Raw genomic sequence first — 25,296 nt, forward strand, 5'->3', positions numbered from 1 at the left:
CAGATGGGATGGCGTAACACTGCAGAATGCTGTGGTAGCATGGAAATCCACTAGTCATTCTAAAAGGGTTCTATTTTTGTGCATGTACAGGTAGAACATGAGTCAAACTGCTGAACATGACTGAAATTAATCTACTCCCACTGCATTGCATGAAAGAGACTAGCCTCTCTGCCGTCAAAGAGATTAGCCATTCTGTCATCAAAAAGACTAGCCTCTCCGCCATCAGAGACTAGCCTCTTTGCCATCAAAGAGACTAGCCTCTCTGCCATCAAAAAGACTAGCCTCTCTGCCATCAAAGGAACTAGCCTCTCTGCCATCAAAGGGACTAGCCTCTCTGCCATCAAAGAGACTACCCTCTCTGCCATCAAAGTGGATGTCTGTCATTCACTGCAGTGTTGACCCCTCTCATCTCTTTGAGGAGGGAAGGTGTGAAGAGAAAGCCAGAGGGTTTGATTCTCAGTGAATGAGTTTATCTTTCATATCCCGCTAGGGATCTTCAGAAAAATGGTAGAATATTATGAGCAAACCAAATAAAGGATTACCATCACAGATAATTATATACATGATTCATTATTTGATGGGCTATTTAATCTTCTGTCTTGTAATGATACTTGGTAACACTTTAGGCTACTGGTATAAGGCTTTGCTACTTGTTGTTAACATTTATGACTTCTTCTGATGTAGTACAGCAGGGCTTACATCGTCAACCCAGTCAAAATGGCTGTTATTTAATCAGGAACATTAGACAATCCTGAGGTCTTATAAACGTGTAATAGCTGCTTCTGAAAAGTGTCACCAATACTTTCAATGTTATTATACAGACTCATACATCTCAAGCCCACTGTTTTTGCTACATTACTTATTATGCTTTGCTGGAAATGTCAATAGATAAAAGGCCAACACTTAGAGATTGAATGTAATACCTCTAATATCTCCTGTGCACACCCTTAACCTGGCACCTAACCGCCCACACAATTACCCTTGCATCTAACCACCCACACCATTACCCTGGCACCTAACCGCCCACACCATTACCCTGGAACCTAACCGCCCACACCATTACCCTGGCACCTAACCACCCACACCATTACCCTGGCACCTAACTGCCCACACCATTACCCTGGAACCTAACCGCCCACACCATTACCCTGGAACCTAACCGCCCACACCATTACCCTGGCACCTAACTGCCCACAACATTACCCTGGAACCTAACTGCCCACACCATTACCCTGGAACCTAACCGCCCACACCATTACCCTGGAACCTAACTGCCCACACCATTACCCTGGCACCTAACTGCCCACACCATTACCCTGGAACCTAACCGCCCACACCATTACCCTGGAACCTAACTGCCCACACCATTACCCTGGAACCTAACCGCCCACACCATTACCCTGGAACCTAACTGCCCACACCATTACCCTGGAACCTAACCGCCCACACCATTACCCTGGAACCTAACTGCCCACACCATTACCCTGGAACCTAACCGCCCACACCATTACCCTGGAACCTAACTGCCCACACCATTACCCTGGAACCTAACCGCCCACACAATTACCCTGGCACCTAACTGCCCACACCATTACCCTGGAACCTAACTGCCCACACCATTACCCTGGAACCTAACTGCCCACACCATTACCCTGGAACCTAACCGCCCACACCATTACCCTGGAACCTAACTGCCCACACCATTACCCTGGAACCTAACCGACCACACCATTACCCTGGCACCTAACTGCCCACACCATTACCCTGGAACCTAACCGCCCACACAATTACCCTGGCACCTAACCACCCACACCATTACCCTGGCACCTAACCAGTGACAGCAATTACCCTGGCACCTAACTGCCCACACCATTACCCTGGCACCTAACTGCTGACACCAATTACCCTGGCAGCTAGCCGCTGACACCATTACCCTGGCACCTAACAACCAACACCATTACCCTGGCACCTAACCGCCCACCAATATGGCATGAGGCAATTCAGAATGCAATAATGCACCATGACAAATGTCTGAGTGCACTCCCACGTCCTGACAAATGTATCTCGTATGTCACTATGTCACCTTTGTAATGTGGAGACCATTCAACATGTACGCACGCACGCACGCACGCCACGCACGCACGCACGCACACACACACACACACACACACACACACACACACACACACACACACACACACACACACACACACACACACACACACACACACACACACACACAGAGAGAGAGACAGATACACACACAAACAAACCTCAGCTAAAACACAAAAGTCAATGTCAGGAGGTAGAAAGTTGATGTGGTGACCAAGATGTCTGCCACTAAGCATTATGAAGGGTTGGTAATGGATGTCTCACTGCCATTTTTTCTCTCCACCTCTGGAAGGTCAAAGCTGTAATTGTAGAGGGAGCATTATCATAAAGGGCGGCCACCTGCTGTCGGCTGAGATTCCGTTTAATCCACACCTCTCTGGAAGCAGGGAGAGGAGACTAGTATCAGACTGTGGCTTGTTTTCAGCAAACTGATTTCATGCCATGTAACAAGACAGCGTAAGTAAAAGAGATTCATAAATAATTAAACTATTGTAGCTTTCTCTTTAGAGAAGGGGTTGGGGGGGGGGTTACACCCTGTGGCTGCAAGGACAAGTTGTATTAATGGTTTATTGAAGTTATGAACACCTTACGTTTTACTTACTGCTATAGATAGTTGATTTCATTGGGCTATTAGAATAGATTTTTTGTCAAATGTGTAGTCAAATCTCAAGGAATTAACCAAATGTGATGGTGACCTTATATGCCCTAGCTGCAGAATATTTTGAGACTCCAATTCAATCCTCAGATCAGTAAGTTAACAGAAATTGGACAGACATAACATATTGTTACAGTACACAAAGTGAGTTTCTATGCATACTGTTTTCAAATGTGGACATATTTTTACATTTAGACATTGGTCACATAAAACAATTCAAACAGATCCACAGTCCAGCGGCACATAAGCAAAAATGACTTGTCAGAATGGAAGAGACAAGGACGGACAGAATACACCCATCTCATTCCACAACTCAGTGTAATTGAAATACCAAATGAAGTCTGGGGCCATAGCAACACCTCTTTCTGTTTGGCTCGGTACAAAATACCTTGGTATGTTGTTGGGGAAATGCTATTTGTTGGAGTAAATAGACTATTTCAATTTACAATACTGAAAAGCTGGTGAAACAGACATTTAAAATATATATTATGTCCATTTGGTGCCAAACTGAGCTACTATTTGGAACAAAAGTTTTTCGGGATTGGAAATTGCAGTTTCTTCCCAGAATAACAATCGCCTTCTATTTTGAATTCAATAGCAGACATAATTATCAAATTGATGAAATTATTACTTTGTACGCTCAGCATCCCCACCCCTACACCACCTCCCCACCCTACTTTGAATAATACAAAGGCAGTTAATACAATTATTTGCCCCCGCTATGGGACTGGGTTATACTTTTAATAACTTTTCACAGCAGTATGTAAGAGCGGAACGTTAAACATTGTGCAATGCGCTGCACTTTCCGCTGACAGACTTATTGGTGGAAGACTTCCTGTTGTTTCAATCATGACACAGTCACGTCCCATAGTCTCCCAACGAGTTAGTATGTAATAGCTTTCATAAATCTTAATCAAGTTACGGGAATTAAGATTCACAGAATGTAATAGACTTTTAATAGAACTCCTTTTTGGAGAGAAATCAAGAAGAAATTGAGAAATCGCCTGAAGATATACTGAGGAGTAAAGAGGCCTTGGGAATAGTTGGATGACATAAGGTGCATTTCATGCTAAGTTTCTCATGGACAACAGTGACTCTTGACCGACGAAGCCTTAGTGGACAGTTGGGCTTGACCTAAATACAGTTGAAGTCGGAAGTTTATATATACCTTAGCCAAATACATTTAAACTCAGTTTTTCACAATTCCTGACATTTAACCCTTGTAAAAATTCCCTGTCTTAGGTCAGTTAGGATCACCACTTTATTTTAAGAATGTGAAATGTCAGAATAATAGTAGAGAGAATGATTTATTTCAGCTTTTTTTTCTTTCATCACATTCCCAGTGGGTCAGAAGTTTCAATACACTCAATTAGTATTTGGAAGCATTGCCTTTAAATTGTTTAACTTGGGTCAAACGTTCGGGTAGCCTTCTTCAAGCTTCTCACAATAAGTTGGGTGAATTTTGGCCCATTCCTCCTGACAGAGCTGGTGTAACTGAGTCAGATTTGTAGGCCTCCTTGCTCGCACACACTTTTTCAGTTCTGCCCACAAATTTTCTATAGGATTGAGGTCAGGGCTTACTGATGGCCACTCCCATACCTTGACTTTGTCGTCCTTAAGCCATTTTGTCACAACTTTGGTGTAATGATCTGGGTGTAGCTGGTGCAGAGGAGTCAGGCGCAGGACAGCAGAGATTTACATTTACGTAATTTAGTCATTTAGCAGACGCTCTTATCCAGAGCGACTTACAAATTGGTGCATTTATGATAACCAACCACTTTACAATAGTACATCTATATGCTTTTTTTTTTTTGGGGGGGGGGTTAGAAGGATTACTTTATCCTATCCCAGTTATTCCTTAAAGAGGTGGGGTTTCAGGTGTCTCCGGAAGGTGGTGATTGACTCCGCTGTCCTGGCGTCGTGAGGGAGCTTGTTCCACCATTGGGGTGCCAGAGCAGCGAACAGTTTTGACTGGGCTGAGCGGGAACTGTGCTTCCGCAGAGGTAGGGGGGCCAGCAGGCCAGAGGTGGATGAACGCAGTGCCCTTGTTTGGGTGTAGGGACTGATCAGAGCCTGAAGGTACGGAGGTGCCGTTCCCCTCACAGCTCCGTAGGCAAGCACCATGGTCTTGTAGCGGATGCGAGCTTCAACTGGAAGCCAGTGGAGTGTGCAGAGGAGCGGGGTGACGTGAGAGAACTTGGGAAGGTTGAACACCAGACGGGCTGCGGCGTTCTGGATGAGTTGTAGGGGTTTAATGGCACAGGCAGGGAGCCCCGCCAACAGTGAGTTGCAGTAATCCAGACGGGAGATGACAAGTGCCTGAATTAGGACCTGTGCCGCTTCCTGTGTAAGGCAGGGTCATACTCTGCGAATGTTGTAGAGCATGAACCTACAGGATCGGGTCACCACCTTGATGTTAGCGGAGAACGACAGGGTGTTGTCCAGGGTCACGCCAAGGCTCTTAGCACTCTGGGAGGAGGACACAATGGAGTTGTCAACCGTGATGGCGAGATCATGGAATGGGCAGTCCTTCCCCGGGAGGAAGAGCAGCTCCGTCTTGCCGAGGTTCAGCTTGAGGTGGTGATCCGTCATCCACACTGATATGTCTGCCAGACATGCAGAGATGCGATTCGCCACCTGGTTATCAGAAGTGGGAAAGGAGAAGATTAATTGTGTGTCGTCTGCATAGCAATGATAGGAGAGACCATGTGAGGATATGACAGAGCTAAGTGACTTGGTGTATAGCGAGAATAGGAGAGGGCCTAGAACTGAGCCCTGGGGGACACCAGTGGTGAGAGCACGTGGTGCGGAGACGGATTCTCGCCACGCCACCTGGTAGGAGCGACCTGTCAGGTAGGACGCAATCCAAGAGTGAGCCGCGCCGGAGATGCCCAACTCGGAGAGGGTGGAGAGGAGGATCTGATGGTTCACAGTATCAAAGGCAGCAGATAGGTCTAGAAGGATGAGAGCAGAGGAGAGAGAGTTAGCTTTAGCAGTGCGGAGAGCCTCCGTGACACAGAGAAGAGCAGTCTCAGTTGAATGACCAGTCTTGAAACCTGACTGATTTGGATCAAGAAGGTAATTCTGAGAGAGATAGCAAGAGAGCTGGCCAAGGACGGCACACTCAAGAGTTTTGGAGAGAAAAGAAAGAAGGGATACTGGTCTGTAGTTGTTGACATCGGAGGGATCGAGTGTAGGTTTTTTGAGAAGGGGTGCAACTCTCGCTCTCTTGAAGACGGAAGGGACGTAGCCAGCGGTCAAGGATGAGTTGATGAGCGAGGTGAGGTAAGGGAGAAGATCTCCGGAAATGTTCTGGAGAAGAGAGGAGGGGATAGGGTCAAGCGGGCAGGTGGTTGGGCGGCCGGCCGTCACAAGTCGCAAGATTTCATCTGGAGAGAGAGGGGAGAAAGAGGTCAAAGCATAGGGTAGGGCAATGTGAGCAGGACCAGCGGTGTCGTTTGGCTTAACAAACGAGGATCGGATGTCGTCAACCTTCTTTTCAAAATGGTTGATGAAGTCATCCGCAGAGAGGGAGGAGGGGGTGAGGGGGAGGAGGATTCATGAAGGAGGAGAAGGTTGCAAAGAGCTTCCTAGGGTTAGAGGCAAATGCTTGGAATTTAGAGTGGTAGAATGTGGCTTTAGCAGCAGAAACAGAGGAAGAAAATGTAGAGAGGAGGGAGTGAAAAGATGCCAGGTCCGCAGGGAGGCTAGTTTTCCTCCATTTCCGCTCGGCTGCCCGGAGCCCAGTTCTGTGAGCTCGCAATGAGTCAAGCCACGGAGCAGGAGGGGAGGACCGAGCCGGCCGGGAGGATAGGGGACATTGAGAGTCAAAGGATGCAGAAAGGGAGGAGAGGAGGGTTGAGGAGGCAGAATCAGGAGATTGGTTGGAAAAGGATTGAGCAGAGGGAAGAGATGATAGGATGGAAGAGGAGAGAGTAGCAGGAGAGAGAGAGCGAAGGTTGCGACGGCGCAATACCATCTGAGTAGGGGCAGAGTGAGTAGTGTTGGAGGAGAGCGAGAGGGAAAAGGATACAAGGTAGTGGTCGGAGACTTGGAGGGGAGTTGCAGTGAGATTAGTAGAAGAACAGCATCTAGTAAAGATGAGGTCAAGCGTATTGCCTGCCTTGTGAGTAGGGGGGGACGGTGAGAGGGTGAGGTCAAAAGAGGAGAGGAGTGGAAAGAAGGAGGCAGAGAGAAATGAGTCAAAGGTAGACGTAGGGAGGTTAAAGTCACCCAGAACTGTGAGGGGTGAGCCATCCTCAGGAAAGGAACTTATCAAGGCGTCAAGCTCACTGATGAACTCTCCAAGGGAACCTGGAGGGCGATAAATGATAAGGATGTTAAGCTTGAATGGGCTAGTGACTGTGACAGCATGGAATTCAAAGGAGGAGATAGACAGATGGGTCAGGGGAGAAAGAGAGAATGCCCACTTGGGAGAGATGAGGATTCCAGTGCCACCACCCTGCTGACCAGATGCTCTCGGGGTATGCGAGAACACGTGGTCAGATGAGGAGAGAGCAGTAGGAGTAGCAGTGTTTTCTGTGGTAATCCATGTTTCCGTTAGCGCCAAGAAGTCGAGGGACTGGAGGGTAGCATAGGCTGAGATGAACTCTGCCTTGTTGGCCGCAGACCGGCAGTTCCAGAGGCTGCCGGAGACCTGGAACTCCAAGTGGGTCGTGCGCGCTGGGACCACCAGGTTAGAGTGGCAGCGGCCACGCGGTGTGAAGCGTTTGTATGGCCTGTGCAGAGAGGAGAGAACAGGGATAGACAGACACATAGTTGACAGGCTAATGCAAAGGAGATTGGAATGAAAATTAACTAAACAGCTGGGGAAACGAGAGAGCAGGGCCTCCCTCACTAACCATTCACTGAAACACTCAAGTATAACTTTTCCAACTTCCACTTTAGAAATTATAATTGATGTAAACTACAGTGGTTCAATGTTTCCAGGAATAGGCTCAAACTTAGTTTATTCAGCTAGATAACTTGGTACAGTATTCTTCCGTGAAACCCACCCAGTGCACCGTATCCTATGACGCTGTAGCTAACTAGCATGCTAGCATCCAATAACACACGGTTAGCACCAATACTTGGTTACAACAAACTACCAATGGATCATTCGTGTCCGTGTCTAGTTCCTTTCATAACGCAGAAGTAATTAAACGTTGGCTAGCTAACACAAAGTCAGTCCTGCTAGCTACACAAGTGGACTACACATCTCGAATGTTCAGAAAGTTAAGCTTACGTTGCAAAAAATTTTATTGACTAAAATGCTACAGTACTGCTAGCTGGTAGAGTTGGCTAGCTAGCAGTGGCTGCTTTGTTGACTTTGTTTGAAAATGCAGCTGGCTAGCTAACCTCGATAGTTACTCTGTACTACACCTTTATCTTTGATACAAAGACAACTATGTAGCTAGCTAACATTACACAAATCAAATCGTTCCATTGTAATGTATTTAGTTTCTACAGTACTGCTAGTTGGTAAAGTTGGCTAGCTAGCAGTGGCTGTGGTGTTGACTTTGTTTGGAAAACGGCGTCGCTGCGAACGAATACAGCTACACCTTTATCCTTGATACAAAGACAGCAAAGACAACTATGTAGCTAGCAACATTACACTAATCAAATCGTTCCGTTGTAATGTAATGTAATGTTATGAAATGTAATATTACCCGCGGAGCGAAGTGCAGCACGACTACTCACTCCAGCGTCCCCGTGCTACAGCTGTAAGTACTTTGAGTAACACAAGTAACTTTACTCAAATGTTCCAATAACATGTCGTAATACCGAGCCCACAATACATAAAACAATCACTCACAAAAACCATGGGGAAAACAGAGGGTTAAATAATGAACATGTAATTGGGGAATTGAAACCAGGTGTGTAAAACAAAGACAAAACAAATGGAAAATAAAAAGGGGATCGGCGATGGCTAGAAGGCCGGTGATGTCGACCGCCGAACAAGGAGTGGGACCAACTTTGGCGGAAGTCGTGACATTTGGAAGTATGCTTTGGGTCATTGTCCATTTAGAAGACCCATTTGTGACCAAGCTTTAACTTCCTCATGATGCCATCTATTTTGTGAAGTGCACCAGTCCCTCCTGCAACAAAGCACCCACACAACATGATGCTACCACCCCCGTGCGTCACGGTTGGGATGGTGTTCTTCGGCTTGCAAGCGTCCCCCTTTTTCCTCCAAAGCTAATGATGGTCATTATGGCCAAACAGTTACATTTTACATTTTAGTCATTTAGCAGACGCTCTTATCCAGAGCGACTTACAGTAGTTATATATTTGTTTCATCAGCCAGAGGACATTTCTCCAAAAAGTACCATCTTTGTCCCCATGTGAAGTTGCAAACTGTAGTCTGGCTTTTTTATGGCGGTTTTGGAGCAGTGGCTTCTTCCTTGCTGAGCGGCTTTTCAGGTTATGTTGATATAGGACTCATTTTACTGTGGATATAGATACACTGCTCAAAAAAATAAAGGGAACACAAACAACACAATGTAACTCCAAGTCAATCACACTTCTGTGAAATCAAACTGTCCACTTAGGAAGCAACACTGATTGACAATAAATTTCACATGCTGTTGTGCAAATGGAATAGACAACAGGTGGAAATTATAGGCAATTAGCAAGACACCCCCAATAGAGTGGTTCTGCAGGTGGGGACCACAGACCACTTCTCAGTTCCTATGCTTCCTGGCTGATGTTTTGGTCACTTTTGAATGCTGGCGGTGCTTTCACTCTAGTGGTAGCATGAGACGGAGTCTACAACCCACACAAGTGGCTCAGGTAGTGCAGCTCATCCAGGATGGCACATCAATGCGAGCTGTGGCAAGAAGGTTTGCTGTGTCTGTCAGCGTAGTGTCCAGAGCATGGAGGCGCTACCAGGAGACAGGCCAGTACATCAGGAGACGTGGAGGAGGTCGTAGGAGGGCAACAACCAAGCAGCAGGACCGCTACCTCCACCTTTGTGCAAGGAGGAGCAGGAGGAGCACTGCCAGAGCCCTGCAAAATGACCTCCAGCAGGCCACAAATGTGCATGTGTCTGCTCAAACGGTCAGAAACAGACTCCATGAGGGTGGTATGAGGGCCCGACGTCCACAGGTGGGGGTTGTGCTTACAGCCCAACACCGTGCAGGACGTTTGGCATTTGCCAGAGAACACCAAGATTGGCAAATTCGCCACTGGCGCCCTGTGCTCTTCACAGATGAAAGCAGCTTCACACTGAGCACGTGACAGACGTGACAGAGTCTGGAGACGCCGTGGAGAATGTTCTGCTGCCTGCAACATCCTCCAGCATGACCGGTTTGGCGGTGGTTCAGTCATTGTTGGGGTGGCATTTCTTTGGGGGGCCGCACAGCCCTCCATGTGCTCGCCAGAGGTAGCCTGACTGCCATTAGGTACCGAGATGAGATCCTCAGACCCCTTGTGAGACCATATGCTGGTGCGGTTGGCCCTGGGTTCCTCCTAATGCAAGACAATGTTAGACCTCATGTGGCTGGAGTGTGTCAGCAGTTCCTGCAAGAGGAAGGCATTGATGCTATGGACTGGCCCGCCCGTTCCCCAGACCTGAATCCAATTGACCACATCTGGGACATCATGTCTCGCTCCATCCTCCAACGCCACGTTGCACCACAGACTGTCCAGGAGTTGGCGGATGCTTTAGTCCAGGTCTGGGAGGAGATCCCTCAGGAGACCATCCGCCACCTCATCAGGAGCATGCCCAGGCATTGTAGTGAGGTCATACAGGCACGTGGAGGCCACACACACTACTGAGCCTCATTTTGACTTGTTTTAAGGACATTACATCAAAGTTGGATCAGCCTGTAGTGTGGTTTTCCACTTTAATTTTGAGTGTGACTCCAAATCCAGACCTTCATGGGATTTCCATTGATTATTTTTGTGTGATTTTGTTGTCAGCACATTCAACTATGTAAAGAAAAAAGTATTTAACCTCTATGGGCTAGGTGGGACGCTTGCGCGTTATTCAAATACCTTAGAAATGCTATTACTTCAATTTCTCAAACATATGACTATTTTACACCATTTTAAAGACAAGACTCTCGTTAACTTCTCTAGGGCCAGTGGGACGAAATCGTCCCACCTACGTAACAGCCACTGGCAGCCTGTGGCGCGATTTTCAAAACCTTAAAAATCCTATTACTTCAATTTCTCAAACATATGACTATTTTACAGCTATTTAAAGACAAGACTCTCGTTAATCTAACCACACTGTCCGATTTCAAAAAGGCTTTACAACGAAAGCAAAACATTAGATTATGTCAGCAGAGTACCAAGCCAGAAATAATCAGACACCCATTTTTCAAGCCAGCATATAATGTCACCAAAACCCAGAAGACAGCTAAATGCAGCACTCACCTTTGATGATCTTCATCAGATGACAACCCTAGGACATTATGTTATACAATACATGCATGTTTTGTTCAATCAAGTTCATATTTATATCAAAAACCAGCTTTTTACATTAGCATGTGACTAGCATGTGACTAGCATTCCGACCGAACACTGCCGGTGAATTTACTAAATTACTCACGATAAACGTTCACAAAAAACATAACAATTATTTTAATAATTATAGATACAGAACTCCTCTATGCACTCGATATGTCCGATTTTAAAATAGCTTTTCGGTGAAAGCACATTTTGCAATATTCTGAGTAGATAGCCCGGCATCACAGGGCTAGCTATTTAGACACCCACCAAGTTTAGCACTCACCAAAGTCAGATTTACAATAAGAAAAATGTTATTACCTTTGCTGTTCTTCGTCAGAATGCACTCCCAGGACTTCTACTTCAATAACAAATGTTGGTTTGGTCCCAAATAATCTATTGTTATATCCAAATAGCGGCGTTTTGTTCGTGCGTTCAAGACACTATCCGAAAGGGTAAATAAGGGTGACGAGCATGGCACATTTCGTGACCAAAAAAATCTAAATATTCCATTACCGTACTTCGAAGCATGTCAACCGCTGTTTAAAATCAATTTTTATGCCATTTTTCTCGTAAAAAAGCGATAATATTCCGACCGGGAAAGCGTGTATACGTACAAAGAGAGAGAAAATAAAAACATCTCGTGCCCTCGTGCACGCGCCTGAGTCTCAGAGTACTCTGACCAGCCACTATCCAAACGCGATAATGTGTTTCAGCCTGGGGCTGCCTCGATATCATTCAGCTTTTTCCCGGGCTCTGAGAGCCTATGGGAGCCTTAGGAAGTGTCACGTTACAGCAAAGATCCTCAGTCTTCAATAAAAAGAGCCAAGATGAACAACAACTTGTCAGACAGGCCACTTCCTGTTCAGAATCTTCTCAGGTTTTTGCCTGCCATATGAGTTCTGTTATACTCACAGACACCATTCAAACAGTTTTAGAAACTTTAGGGTGTTTTCTATCCAAAGCCAATAATTATATGCATATTCTAGTTACTGGGCAGGAGTAGTAACCAGATTAAATCGGGTACGTTTTTTATCCGGCCGTGTCAATACTGCCCCCTAGCCCTAACAGGTTTAACAAGAAATTTGTGGAGTGGTTGAAAAACGAGTTTTAATGACTCATGTTAAATCTGCCTCAAGAGAGTTTGTAATCTCTATCTATCATATACGCACGGTAGCCTATACTGTAGATGTACTTGAAAAAGCCTTGTGAATGACCCCATCCACTTCTAATGGTCTTGTGGGAGCCATATTTGTGGTCACTCAGACGAATGCTACAGTGGGTAATGTTCCACTCATAGTAGGCAAAAAGTCACCATCATCAGAACTATTCAACAAAAATATGATTTAACTGATATTTCCTCATTTACATTTATATTGTAACTCCAGGAAAGGCTCCACTCTACATAAGAAAAGTCAATATTTGCATTTGCTGAATATTCATGGCCGGGAATCCTGTGTACAGGAGGGACTGCACACTTTTTCTAAGGTAATGTGTATAATTTTTGGCAAACAACAGAGATGTATGGCCTTAAACGAGGTGAAACAAATCTAATTGAGATTCATTATCAATACTCTCAGTGATCCACAAAGATCAGTGGTATTTACAATTGAGGGCATGATGAAGGAAGGTCAAAACAGTTGACTGAAGGTCAACACAGTAATTGTAGAGGGAGCATTTTCTTGAAGGACGGCCCTAGCTCTTGGCCAAAACTCTTTAATGCATTCTCTATCTAGGCACCAAGAGTGGATCAGCAGTGGATCAGGACTGGATCAGGATTCAAGCTTTAAAATTAGTTCTTAAGTAGCTCAACTTATCTACACAACTCCGAGGTTGAGAGGGCAGGAATCAAGTTCCCGTAATTCCACTGTGGTTTAGTCGAAAGTCTATTCATAAGCATTCCTCAAGAGGAAATATCTTACTTTGCTCTCTCCAAAGTTTGATTAGAATTGCGACGGAGACAGCAGTGCAAGTATCTAATCCAGGGTATCCCAAACTCGGTCCTGGGGGCCCCCCTGGGTGTATGTTTTGGTTGTTGCCCTACCACTACACAGCTGATTCAAATAATCAAAGCATGATTATGAGTTGGTTATTTGAATCAGCTGTGCAATGAAAAAAACAAAACGTGCACTGATATAAGCCATTGTGTTGTGGTGAAATTAAAATAGGAAGATGTACAAAGACCTTGGGCCTGGAGAGATGAGTAATGCTCTTAGGGTTGTAACTCCTAAGAGTTCCCCCTGATTATGCTCCTCACATTTTTTGTGATTATTATCAGGGCGCCTGCCGAATATACATTTTTTATTTTATTTTATTTATTTCGCCTTGATTTAACCAGGTAGGCCAGTTGAGAACAAGTTCTCATTTACAACTGCAACCTGGCCAAGATAAAGCAAAGTAGTGCGACACAAACAACACAGAGTTATACATGGGATAAACAAATGTATAGTCAATAACACAATAGAAAAATCTATATAAAGTGTGTGCAAATGTAGTAAGATTGGGGAGTTAGGAAAATAAATAGGACATAGTGGCGAAATAATTACAATTTAGCATTAACACTGGAGTGATAGATGTGCAGCAGATGAATGTGGAAGTAGAGATACTGGGGTGCAAAGGAGCAACAAAAAAAAATAACAATATGGGGATGAGGTAGTTGGGTGGGCTATTTACAGATGGGCTGTGTACAGGTGCAATGATCGGTGAGCTGCTCTGACAGCTGGTGCTTAAAGTTAGTGAGGGAGATATGAGTCTCCAGCTTCAGTGATTTTTGCAATTCGTTCCAGTCATTGGCAGCAGAGAACTGGAAGGAAAGGTGGCCAAAGGAAGAGTTGGCTTTGGGGATGACCAGTCAAATATACCTGCTGGAGCGGGTTCTACGGGTGGGTGTTGCTATGGTGACCAGTGAGCTGAGATAAGGTGGGGCTTTACCTAGCAAAGACTTATAGCTAACCAGTAATCAAACATGATGAGTTTATGACAGAGGAAAAGCTTCAAGCCTGTTACCAAGCTTCTCAAGAACACCGACACAGACACACACAAAATGTGACATTCAGCATGTTCTTGTGTTCTTTTCACACACTATCAACTAGCTGTTCTAATCAAAACACAAAAACCCATCCTCAAATGAACTAATTCCACATCATAATATGAACACATTACTGGGACATCTGTTTCTGTCCACTTCACCAGAAAACCAAGGGTCAAAAAGACAAAAATAACAACCGTACCAAAACCCCCCAAGATATCTTATATCAACAGACACACGATGTGGCTAGCTGCCACCAGCAAGACAGCTTAATGTTATGTGAATTAGCGCTGGGAGTTGACAATTAGTCAAGCGTGGTGCGCTGTGACAAATAGGTCCGTTTACTGAGATGTTATGAGAGATGCATTCTAATGCGTACCCTATTCACTGATGAGGCCAAGGAGAGTAATGGGACGGAAAGTTCCATCCTGGACGAGTGAACGTGCAGTTGGATGGCACAAACAGCACCTTAACACTCCGATCGTGTGTTTCAGTCTAGAACAGGGGACTAATGCTCACTTGCAGCCAATCGATTGGCTGAGCACTCTTGGCTAGGTTTAGCTTCTTGTGGCAACAGCAGTACTTTCCAGTTGAATACTTAGCTAGCTCCCTTGTCACCATGTTTCTGTTCAGGCTTCACTTGTGAGCTACATCGAGAGGAACCCAAAGGCCTGTGTGGTGGAGTCATTTATGTGGAAGGGGGACATCAATGTTTAAAATGTTTTTGAGCATGCTTTAAATGGTGGCCAAAACTTTTGCACCTCAAATAGTCACTCATGAAATTGTGACTGCCTATTAGCTGCATTCCTAGCAATGTTGTGTTGGCAGAGAAAAAGCATAAAGTATTTGGGAATCGTTCTCCCATAGGGAGGTATAGACCTATCCAAGTCATTGAGGATTTGGACAGATGCACCACCACAGTGTTTTAAATTAAGTATTTTAAGTGAAGAATCTATCCCTCATAACAGTAGCAAAGCTTTTATGCATATATGCCTTTTAAAGCATTCCAAATATTTCATGAGGTATCTATATTGAACAACGTTTTAACTGTTTGGAGTCTCTCAGCTCAGCGCAAGTCAGTGCCTACCCAGGCTTTTACTGTAGTAACAGCCCAGAGGAAAAATATTTTGCTCAGAGTGGTCTTTTCTTCATCTCTGAAGAAATATGGGAGATATCAATTTTGTATGATTTAGTAATCACATATCTGAACTGTTTCTCATAAGGCTCCCTTAGGAGCAAGGAGGAGATGAAAAAGAGAATGAATTCTTGAGACTTTCATGAGACAAATGAGCTTGGATTGATACTTACATTTGAGAAGTATGATAAATATATGAGATCTTATCATTTTATCCTCATGAGACCATTCATGTTTCATGTATTGCTCCAGAAAAGCCTTTTTGAGATACAGTATTTACAGGAGCCAGCTATATTAGAGTCAGCTCTAACCACACGGAGAAAGTTAACGCGAGAGGTTAGGTTGCTTGTAATACAAAATTGTATTTCTTGTAAAGTAACAAAATAGTGGCATTGTCTAAAATTGGTGTGAAATTGAAAGTGCTGTCATTAACCCCGTTTCGACTGAGAGCCAAAGTGGAAAGCTCCCTGCAAAATGCCTGGGCGATCTGTTTTAAAAGGGGTTAGTCAGAACATACCAGCTTATAACTGCTACAAACTATACCACCTCCAGACCTAGTAAAACTCCCTATGAACGCAGCTAAACCCAGAGGAAAGGTGTACTCTAATAATTGGGAAGAAATTACAGGGAGTGAATTTATAAAAAAAAACGAACATAGAACAAAACAAGAAATACGAGTAGAGAGACATCAAACCTATAAACAGAAAGAATAACACCTCACCAAAGGCAAGCAACAAGGATTTCTTTGCTTTTTTACTGGTGACGTCGGGACCAAGGGCGGCTGCCGAAGCAACCTGGGATGCCTTAGCTGGCTTGTCAGACTTCCGTGCCTCAGCTGGCTCGATAGGTTCACAAGCATTGGTTGGCTTGTCAGGCTTCCATTGCCAAAGCTACCGGGGATGCCTCAGCTAGCTTCCATGCCTCAGCTGGCTCGACAGGTTCTCAAGCTACCGGAGATGCCTCAGCTAGCTTCCATGCCTCAGCTGGCTCGACAGGTTCTCAAGCCTTGGTTGGCTCATCAGGCTCCCATGCCTCACCCGGCTCGTCAGGCTCACATGCCTCTGCCAGCTTGTCAGGCTCCCATGCCTCGGCCGGTTCAACTGGTTCCCGCGCCTCAGCTGGCTCTACAGGTTCCCGCGCCTCAGCAGAAGCGACCAGTCCGCTACTAGTCCTCAGGACCGTCCCTCTGGTCGGCGTCTTGCGGCTGGAGCCACGCATCAGGGTGGGGGTACTGTCACGTCTACTCCTGCTCCTCCTCTCTGGCGCTCGGTTTCGCCAGTTTACTCATTATTACGCACACTTGTCACCATCGTTACGCGTACCTGCGCCTCATGAGACTCACCTGGACTCCCTCACCTTTCGTTATTGTTTCTGTTTGCGTTATTTATTATTGTTTCTGTTTATTGTTTCTGTTTGTATGTTTCATGTCTGTACGCTACTTGTGTTTCTTGTTTTGTTCCATGTTTGTTTATTTATTAAATTCACTCCCTGTACTTGCTTCCTGATTCTTAGCGTGCACATTACAAAATTACATTATTTATAAGGGTTGTCACAATGCCAAAATATTACCAACAAAACAATGCCAAGCCAAAGAATCAAAACACCATGGCAAAATGTTTTTGTTACTGATATTCACATCTCGTATCAATATAACACTGAATTTTACCTTGCGCTATTCACAAATGTTAAACGCCTGTGGTAGCTACTGTGATTGTGTGAGTGGTGGTTACGGTGTCTGCTGTGGTTGTGGGAGTGATGGTTATTGTGTCTGCTGTGGTTGTGGGAGTGATGGTTATTGTGTCTGCTGTGGTTGTGTGAGTGGTGGTTACGGTGTCTGCTGTGGTTGTGTGAGTGGTGGTTACGGTGTCTGCTGTGGTTGTGTGAGTGGTGGTTACGGTGCCTGCTGTGGTTGTGGGAGTGGTGGTTATTGTGTCTGCTGTGGTTGTGTGAGTGGTGGTTACGGTGCCTGCTGTGGTTGTGTGAGTGGTGGTTACGGTGTCTGCTGTGGTTGTGTGAGTGGTGGTTACGGTGCCTGCTGTGGTTGTGTGAGTAGTGGTTACGGTGTCTGCTGTGGTTGTGTGAGTGGTGGTTATAGTGTCGACTGTGATAGGGGCCTTGAGGAGGTGCATGGAGGTCCGAGTAACGGGGAGCTTTGTATGCCACGACTTAGAAGGAGACAGCAGAGGAGGAGGAGGGCAACATGTCTAGTTGCCTAGTTAAATAAAGGTTAAATAAAATAAAATAAAAATGTCCTGGAGAGGATAGCCACTACTGGTCAACGTCCCAGCGCTCTATCCAACATGTCTGACTGAAACATTGTGACAAAAAGAGGATTTAGATCAAACATTGAATATTGTGATCCTAATTAATAGAAAAACATTATTTATATAGTAACAACAATGTGGATAATTGCTCAACTCTAACTGAGCGGTTATGCTAGTCTCTCTGGCCTCCCACAATTTTCAAATGTTCTGGCTGAACAGCGTCTGTACGTAATAGAACATGAGTTTGTCATAGAAGAACTACGTCACTGCCTAAGTCACCATCTTATACGCTTGAATAAAATACTAAATAGTATCTAGCAAGATGGAGATCAGAGGTTATTTTTAATGAGTGCATTTCGCAAGTGGCTAGTTTACGTCAACTACCTTCACTAAAATCACTGCAAAGGTTTTGTCTGCAAACTTTGGTTTCGAATCACAACGTGATGGCATTATCTGCCTCGTTATTTGTTGGGAGAGTTGTCTGTATGAAGAGGACCCACCTAAAGGACGCACCACGGAACAATTTTCTTTCCCTTTTTGAAGTTGCCAAAATAGTCCGTCATTGAAACCAGACCCTAGTGACTTGCCTAGTGTCAGGTTTTCAAGACTTCTGTTATGCCATAACTTCATTATTGTTATTTTTTTATTTTTTATTAAGGCCCAAATAATATCGCCCCATCAGGGTGCAGGGTGCAGGGTGTTTCAATTCTAATTCAAAATAACTTAATGTGTGGTGGCATGACCGACTGACCTGGTAACAGCATAGCCCGAGTCCTGTGAGTACGGAGTCCCGGAGCAAGGTTTGTAGGGTGTTCCTCCTCCGAGGGAGGAAGCAGAAGAGCCTAGGGTGTGTCTAGACGCTGTTCACTGAAGCTTGTGTCTACAGACAGAGCACGAAGTGGTGCTCCTGGGGTGACTGCCAGCATCCCTGCAGTCAAGCCAGCTATCTCAGAAGACAGCCTCTGACTGATATCTGAAGACTGCACAGAAACAATGAGAAGAGAAGATTTGATACATTGCAGAAAAACAAGGAAATGAGAGTCTGAAGCATGAGGGACCATAAAGGTACATTGTGAATACATATGAAAATGGAAGTTGGATGGTTGTGATGAGCCTCGGTGAGTGCACCGTGTCGGGTTGTTTGGGAGCTGGGGGTTGAACCTACTCGGTCAGGGCCTCCTGTAGGCACAGTCTGGGGTGTGTAGGAGCCACTCATCAGGTCATAATATTTAGACCTCTGCTGGCCTGCAGATACACACATAAACATGCGCACAAACATTCACGATCGAGCCGGAGGAGAGGGCTGCCTTCTTATCGGCTCTCAACCAACCATGCTATTTTATTCATTTTTTTTTAGTTGTTCGTAACTTGTTTTGTACATAATGTTGCTGCTACTGTCTCTTATGACCGAAAAGAGCTTCTGAAGATCAGAACTGCGATTGCTCACCTCAAACTGGAAGAAGAGTTCTTCTTCAATGAGTCGGATGTGAGGGATATACTACTACAGAAACCCGACCAGGCCCAGATCCCCGTGATTCGCTGGAGAAGGAAACTGAGATTTAGTGGAAAAAGATATGGGTGCCTTGTGAGGATCAGGCGACGAGTGGCTAATCTGCCCTTGCCTTCCGTCCTGCTAGCTAATGTTCAATCGCTAGAAAATATGGGACGAGCTGAAAGAATATGGCACCACAACAAACCTGCCAAGAGAGGGCCGCCCACCAAAACTCACAGACCAGGCAAGGAGGGCATTAATCAGAGAGGCAACAAAGAGACCAAAGATAAAACAAATCAAATAAAAATGTTAAATAAAACCCTCTTACATCAGCTAATATCTTAAAGTGCTGTACAGAAACCCAGCCTAAAACCCCAAACTGCGAGTGATGCAGGTGTAGAAGCACGGTGGCTAGGAAAAACTCCCTAGAAAGGCCAGAGCCTAGGAAGAAACCTAGAGAGGAACCAGGCTATGACGGGTGGCCAGTCCTCTTCTGGCTGTGCCGGGTGGAGATTATAACAGAATATGGACAAGATGTTCAAATGTTCATAGTTGACCAGCAGGGTCAAATAATAATAATCACAGTGGTTGTCGAGGGTGCAACAGGTCAGCACCTCAGGAGTAAATGTCAGTTGGCTTTTCATAGCCGATCATTCAGAGTATCTCTACCGCTCCTGCTGTCTCTAGAGAGTTGAAAACAGCAAGTCAGGGACAGGTAGCACGTACGGTGAACAGGTCAGGGTTCCATAGCTGCAGGCAGAACAGTTGAAACTGGAGCAGCAGCTCGGCCAGGTGGACTGGGGACAGCAAGTCAAAACCCAGACCTCAATCCAATTGAGAATCGGTGGTATGACTTCAAGATTGCTGTACACCAGCGGAACCCATCCAACTTGAAGGAGCTGGAGCTGTGTTGCCTTGAAGAATGGGCAAAAATCCCAGTGGCTAGATGTGCCAAGCTTATAGAGACATACCGCAAGAGACATGCAGCTAGTGGGTGAATAGTTATGCACGCTCAAGTTTTCAGTTTTTTTGTCTTATTTCTTGTTTGTTTCACAATAAAAAATATTTTGCATCTTCAACGTGGTAGGCATCTTGTGTAAATCAAATGATACAAACCCCCCAAAAACCTATTTTAATTCCAGATTATTAGGCAACAATTAGGAAAAATGCCAAGGGGGTGAATACTTTCACAAGCCACTGTTACACTCCATTGGCAGGACAGAACAGCATTCTCTGGTAAGATATGGGGAGGGGGCCTATGCATTTATGTGAACAAACGCTGGTGCACGAAATCTAAGGAGGTCTAACGGTTTTGCTCGCCTGAGGTAGAGTATCTCATGATAAGCTGCACACCACACTGTTTACCGAAAGAGTTTTCATCTGTATTTTTCGTAGCTGTCTACATACCACCACAGACCGATGCTGGCACTAAAACCGCGCTCAACGAGCTGTATACCGCCATAAGCAAACAGGAAACCGCTCATCCAGAGGCTGTGTTCCTAGTGGCCAGGGACTTTAATGCAGGGAAACTTAAGTCAGTTTTACCTAATTTCTATCACCATGTTAAATGTGCAACCAGAGGAAAAAAATTCTAGACCACCTTTACTCCACACACAGAGACGGGTACAAAGCTCTCCCTCGCCCTCCATTAGGCAAATCTGACCATAATTTTATCCTCCTGATTCCTGCTTACAATAAAAAATTGGTCAGATGAAGCAGATGCTAAACTACAGGACTGCTTTGCTAGCACAGACTGGAATATGATCCGGGATTATTCCGATGGCATTGAGGAGAACACCACATCAGTCACTGGCTTTACCAATAAGTGCATCGAGGACGTCGTCCCCACAGTGACTGTAAGTACATACCCCAACCAGAAGCCATGGATTACAGGCAACATTCGCACTGAGCTAAAGGGAATAGCTGCCACTTTCAAGGAGAGGGACTTTAACCTGGAAGCTTATAAGAAATCCCCCTATGCCCTCCGACGAACCATCAAACAGGCAAAGCATCAATACAGGACTAAGATCGAATCGTCCTACACCGGCTCCGACCCTCGTCGGATGTGGCAGGGCTTGCAAACTATTACAGACTACAAAGGGAAGCACAGTTGAGAGCTGCCCAGGGGCACAAGCCTACCAGATGAGCTAAATAACTTCTATGCTCGCTTCGAGACAAGTAACACTGAAACATGCATGAGAGTATCAGCTGTTCCGTACGACTGTGTGATCACAGTCACTGATATTTTCAACCTCTCCCTGTCTGAGTCTGTAATACCAACATGTTTCAAGTAGGCCACCATAGTCCCTGTGCCCAAGAACACTAATGTAACCTGCCTAAATGGCTACCGACCTGTAGCACTCACTTCTGTAGCCATGAAATACTTTGAAAAGCTGGTCATGGCTCACATCAACACCAGAAACCCTGGACCTACTCCAATTTGCATTCCGCACCAACCGATCCACAGATGATGCAATCTCTATTGCACTCCACACTGCACTCTCACACCTGGACAAAAGGAACACCTATGTGAGAATGCTATTCATTGACTAGAGCTCAGCGTTCAACACCATAGTGCCCTCAAAGCTCATCACTAAGCTAAGGACCCTGGGACTAAACACCTCCCACTGCAACTGGATCCTGGACTTCCTGACGGGCCGCCCCCAGGTGGTAAGGGTAGGTAACAACACATCTGCCACGCTGATCCTCAACACGCTGATCCTCAACACAGCCTCTAGAGAGGAGGTCAGAGACCTGACCATGTAGTGCAAGGACAACAACCTCTCCCTCAACGTGATCAAGACAAAAGAGATGATTGTGGACTACAGGAAATGGAGGACCGAGTACGCCTCCATTCGCATCGACGGGGCTGTAGTGGAGCAGGTTGAGAGCGTCAAGTTACTTGGCATCCACATTAACAACAAACTATTATGGTCCAAGCACACCAAGACAGTCGTGAAGAGGGCACGACAAAACCTAAACCTAAAATATTTGGCCTGTTGTCTTAGATCCTCAAAAGGTTATTCAGCTGCACCATCGAGAGCATCCTGACGGTTTGCATCTCTGCCTGGTATGGCAACTGCTCGGCCTCCGACCGCAAGGCACTACAGAGGGAAGTGTGTACGGCCCAGTACATCACCGGGGCCAAGCTTCCTGCCGTCCAGGACCTCTATACAAGGCGGTGTCAGAGGAAGACCCTAAAAATTGTCAGACTCCAGCCGCCCTAGTCATAGCCTGTTCTCTCTACTAACGCATGTCAAGCGGTACTGGAGTGCCAAGTTTAGATCCAAGTAGCTCCTAAATAGATACTACCCCCTAGCCGTAAGACTCCTGAACAGGTAATCAAATGGCTACCCAGACTATTTGCATTGCCCCCCCTCTGGAACGCTGCTGCTACTCTCTGTTATTATCTATGCATAGATACCAAGTCTGTTTCAATTTAGGAAGTAAACTGAAATACACTTTTTTTTTATAACTATACCAACATTTACATATTACCTCAATTACCACGACACAGTTGCCCCGGCACATTGACATTGACTCTGTACCGGTACCCCCTGTAAATATCCCCACTATTGTTGTTTACTGCTGCTCTTTAATTGTTTACTATTCTTATCTCTTACTTTTATTTTTTGGTATTTTCTTAAAACCTCTTCAGCGTCTGATCCCGTTAGCGGGATCAAAATCCAGCAAAAAATCATATCGCCAATTAGCATTAAAAAAAAATCATCATTTAAAAAAAAATAATATATATATATATATTTTTTTTTATAGATACACCTCTCCTGAATCGACCCACGTCGTCCGATTTCAAAAAGGTTTTACAGGAAAAGCAAATCATTAGATTATGTTAGATGAGTCCATCGTAAAAAGCAGCAACATAGCCATTTTCCGACCAACCACTTGCATCACAAATAATCAAAAAACAGCTAAATGCAGCACTAACCTTTTACAAACTTCATCAGATGACACACCTAGGACATCATGTTATACAATGCATGCATTCTTTTGTTCAATAAAGGTCATATTTATATATAAAAACAGCATTTTACATCGGCGCGTAACGTTGACTGACTATTTTCCCCTCAAATGCGTCCCGGGAAACAGCGCATAATTCCATTTATTACTATTCGAAAACGATTTTTTAAATTTATATTGTCAATCTAACATTTATAGATGAATATCTCTTGAGAACACCTGTCATACCAGATTTTAAATTAACTTTACTGGGTAATCACACTTTGCGATAAAAGGAGATGCGATACACAGAAAATGAGCTAATAAACCGAGCTCGGCGCCATCTTGGAACAATCGCATGTCACATCTCATCTTGTATAATATTGTCAATAATCGCCTACCTTTAGTTGTCTTCATCAGAAAGCACTTCCAGGAATCCCAGGTCCACAACAGATGTATTTTCGGTCGAAAAAGTCCTTCCTTCACGTTCCATTAGCCTGCTGTTGGTAGCGCGTCCTAGGGCTCTCTCCAAATTCTCCGACGTGCGCAGCCTGAAGTTTCGCCTGTAGGTTCGTTCAAACATGTCAAACGTTGTAAAACATTAATCTTCAGGGCCTGTAACACCAAGAGAGCCAATAAGATTCGAGGGGGATGATTTCATTGTGTTTCAAACCGTTTACAAAGGTGGGGGTAGACATGGCCGCCAGCGTCATAATGGTGATGGCCCATCCCCTGTGACCAATTTCCAATGCGTGTCATTCACTGAGTTTCGACTGTATAAGGCTCAAACCACTGTGAAAAGACTGGCGACATCTAGTGGAAGCAATAGGAAGTGCTCACTGAACCATTGTTAACGGTGTGATTAATAGGGAAAGATGAGAAGTCGAGTCCACAATTCAGAATTCCACTTCCTGTTTCAATCGGTCTCGGGGTTTTGACTGCCATTTGAGTTCTGTTATACTCACAGACACCATTCAAACAGTTTTAGAAACTTTAGGGTGTTTTCTATCCATATATAATAAGTATATGCATGCCCTAGCTTCTGAGTTTGATTAGTAGGCCGTTGAAAATGGGAACGATTTTTTTTCAAAATGCGCTGTGGCGCCCCCTATCCTAGGGTATCCTCAAGAGACTGCATTGTTGGTTAAGGGCTTGTAATTAAGCATTTCACTGTAAGGTCTACACCTGTACAATTTGATCTGTACAACGAATTTGAGCACAATCATTTTTTTATGTCTTCATAAAACACCTCTATGCTTCAAAATTAATAATGTGTAAAAAAGGCTGTCTGCTCCTCCTCTCTACCTACTTTTCCCTCGCAATCACCTGAGTTTCCCTTAGTCCCGTTAGTTTGGCTGCTCATGTACAGTATTGTACACGTTTATCTAAGGAACTAGCCTATAGTTGTTAAAAGGATACTTCAGGATTTTCCACAGAGTCAGATGAACTCGTGGACACTATTTTTATTTCTTTGCGTACAGTCTGAAGGAAGTTGCTAACTAGAGTTAGCGCAATTGTTAACTATTGTTAGCAAAATGCATGGAAGCCTGAGGTAACTATTAGCATGCAGACAAATATGAGCTTGTATGTGTTGTTCCTCCTGAGCAAATAGGAGAAACAAAGGGGAAAAAGAGATCTCTTCTTGGATTTTGCTTTCCTATTGGAATGCGAGACCACTGGCACTGCCTGTAGCATACAGTTTTGTGTAATCTAACCAATTATCTCTTGATCATAGAGCATTTAAACATAGAAATTCCCTATAATTGTCCAATTATTTCCATTTAGTCCATAAACACAAACAACAGTTGTATAATACTACAGGTAAACCCATGCTCAACAGGAATTCATTCATATGTATCTAAAACTAGCTAGGCTATTTTTCCATCTTCCCAAACACTCTCTTCCATATTGTACAATATATATTTTTTTATTTCACCTTTATTTAACCAGGTAGGCAAGTTGAGAACAAGTTCTCATTTACAATTGCGACCTGGCCAAGATAAAGCAAAGCAGTTCGACACATACAACAACACAGAGTTACACATGGAGTAAAACAAACATACAGTCAATAATACAGTAGAAAAATAAGTCTATATACAAAGTGAGCAAATGAGGTGAGATAAGGGAGGTAAAGGCAAAAAAGGCCATGGTGGCAAAGTAAATACAATATAGCAAGTAAAACACTGGAATGGTAGATTT

The 25,296-nt window shown here is 44.6% G+C and overlaps 1 protein-coding gene across 6 annotated transcripts in view; it reads left to right on the top strand.

Moving 5' to 3' along the window:
* LOC106604535 (follistatin-related protein 5) overlaps positions 1–25,296 on the top strand; it is a 206,601-nt gene that overhangs the window by 39,158 nt on the left and 142,147 nt on the right. The gene's annotated exons all lie outside the window — the stretch shown is intronic.

Source organism: Salmo salar, chromosome ssa05 (assembly GCF_905237065.1).
Source record: "Salmo salar chromosome ssa05, Ssal_v3.1, whole genome shotgun sequence".
NCBI classification, from domain to species: domain Eukaryota; kingdom Metazoa; phylum Chordata; class Actinopteri; order Salmoniformes; family Salmonidae; genus Salmo; species Salmo salar.